Raw genomic sequence first — 2,608 nt, forward strand, 5'->3', positions numbered from 1 at the left:
AGGTGTCCTGAGAACATATTACAGTTACCACAACCCTGTGTTTTGTGTCCTGTCCTTGAGCCAATCATGAAGTCGTCTGGTGAGTTTTGAAACAATTACAGATCATGTTTGTTACAGAGTTTACTGATTGTAGAGTATGAAAAAGATTTTTCATTGAAAAAAGTGTCTTCCCTACTCTGTCTGTCAGAAGACCCTTTCTTATTGCAATGTTATTAATCATTTCACCAAATCATTGGCTGAACTTCATGCAAAGCAGGGAACATCTGCTATCATGCACCTCTGATCTGAAATGTGCTGCAACATTTATTAAACCAACATCATTTTTTTATTCTCATGTTTTAAATGATCAAATCTTTTTACTGTGACGTATGTAGCTCAACAAACAAGATCTTCCCCTCCAAGGGCTTTAAAATATGAAATAGTAAATAAATAAATCCCAGATAAATGCAGGTATTTATTATGGGTCACATGAATAAATACAGACAATTATATTTTCTTGATTATAGTAGATTTTGTAGAATCAAAAGTTTTTGTGATGAATGAGTTTTTGCTTATCATGTTTTACAGGTAAAAAATGTCAAAAGTTTTAAATTATTTTTAGGCTACCAGAGATGTCTATAATGATACATTATGTAGAGAAAAACATTCGTACAGCTTACAGAATATGTATAAAAACTGATTTAGAAGTAAATGGATAGTTTTCTGAATGTTCCCGACTACAGTTTAACACCACCCACCCAGCTCAGCCCCCCAAGTGTCTATGTAATGCTGGTATGGTGTGTGAGTTTGACTTGGCCTTTATCCGGGTGGGTTTGGGTTTGGGTGGATAAAGGCCAAGTCAGAATTCTCTGAGCAGCTGGAAAAAGCTGCTAATAAACAAAGACATCAGAAAGTGGGGGCTTTAGGTGTAGCCCACGCTTTCTGATGCACTAATTAGACTTAGTAACCGACACCCCATACCAGCATTACATAGACACTTGGGGGCTGAGCTGGGTGGGTGGTGTTAAAAGCACTTGTTTTGTAGATGTATTTTTTCAGACAGGGCACAGTCTCCTTTGTGGCAAAACCTTCAAACGTCACCATCCTCAGCTGAAACAACAACATCTTAACACCATCTTCATGAACTGCTGAGCCAAACCTGATCCATCAGTGCTGGACTGCACAGATAACTACATGCCACACAGACACTGCTGTTTTATGAACTGCCATACCAGTGTGTCTTCAATGGAGAAGATGACACACCCATCACCTGACCTCCTGCCTGATCTGGAGACCATCATCATGCTGCCACACTAAACACCTCTGAGACCATCAATTATGACTGATACTGAGGAAACTGTATTTCCTGTCAGAGATGCGCAGTGATCCTCAGAGCAGAGAGAGGTATGATTCTTTATCTTTGATAAAAAAAAATGTCAGTGTTTTTAATTCAATTAATTAATTTAAATCCTGTTTATTGCATAAATAATTCCACACTGAAATGATTATACTTGTTGACACTTTTTGAGTTTTAATTCACATTATGGATTACAAATCTATACTTTTCCTACTCTGTCTCTCTGTGCAGGTATTGCTGTCTTCTGAGTTCTTCAGTGTCCCAACTGAGACATTCAAACCTCATTGCAGAGCTCATGTCTTTCCTCACCATCATGTGAGTGTGAGATTGCTCTGGATTCTGGTTATTTGGCCTGCAGCACCTATAAGGTATTTCAATATTGTTCATTGTATAACTTATTTGTAGTTTTTAGGCCTTAACACAAATAAAATGTTCCTTTTTCTGTATTTTTTAGAACAAGCTCGTCCAGTGTGCCTGCATTCCAGCTTCTTAGACTCTACGGAAGTGGACAGAGTATCAGTGTTTGACCACTCTTACAGACACCGACTTCTGTCAACTCACTTCTACTGATCAGGCACCTCACTCCAGGAAGACAGAGGGCTGCAAGCCCGTCATCATTTCCAGTGTGGCTTTGTATTCTTGGGGTAGCATCAGATTTTTCCCACAAATATTCAAAGGTAACACTTGTTTTAAGCTTAGTTATTAAATCAAAAGTCTTCCCTTGTGTTATGTCTGTGAAGGTTCTTATGGTGTCCTTTGATGTAGTCTCCCTCTTCACTTGCATACCCACTACAGAGGCAGTGGAGACTGTCAGAAAATGACTACAAGAACACAGCTCCTTGGAAGACAGGACCAACTTCACACCCGATCAGATTTGCACACTGTTAGACCTCTGCCTTACCACTACATATTTCAAATACACTTCATAAGCGCATGGCACAACATAGAAGAGCCACCTCCACGGGACAAGACTCAGCTGTCCATCTGCATCTAAAGGACAAAGGTCACTCTTTCGAGGATGCCAATGTTCACATTTTGGACAGAGAGGACAGATGGTTTGAAAGAGGAGTGAAAGAAGCCATCTATGTCCACTGTGAGCGACCATCTTTGAACAGAGGCGGTGGTTTACGACACCAACTGTCTGCCATCTATAATCCAGTTTTGAGATCCCTTCCCAGACACCTTAACGCCCACTCACATCCTGGGCCATCTGACCTCAGGAAATCACATGATAGGGTGGGGCCAGGTTTCACAATAAGCTCACTCGAAACC

The 2,608-nt window shown here is 40.3% G+C and overlaps 1 long non-coding RNA gene across 1 annotated transcript; it reads left to right on the forward strand.

Moving 5' to 3' along the window:
• Positions 1–1,565: 1,565 nt before the first annotated feature.
• LOC148100159 (uncharacterized) lies at positions 1,566–2,264 on the forward strand. The gene is made up of 3 exons (XR_015719804.1): positions 1,566–1,704; positions 1,791–2,013; positions 2,132–2,264. It is a non-coding gene; the product is annotated as an uncharacterized LOC148100159 (long non-coding RNA).
• Positions 2,265–2,608: the final 344 nt, after the last annotated feature.

This window comes from Neolamprologus brichardi, chromosome 12, assembly GCF_056152115.1.
Source record: "Neolamprologus brichardi isolate AB-2024 chromosome 12, ASM5615211v1, whole genome shotgun sequence".
Lineage (NCBI taxonomy): Eukaryota > Metazoa > Chordata > Actinopteri > Cichliformes > Cichlidae > Neolamprologus > Neolamprologus brichardi.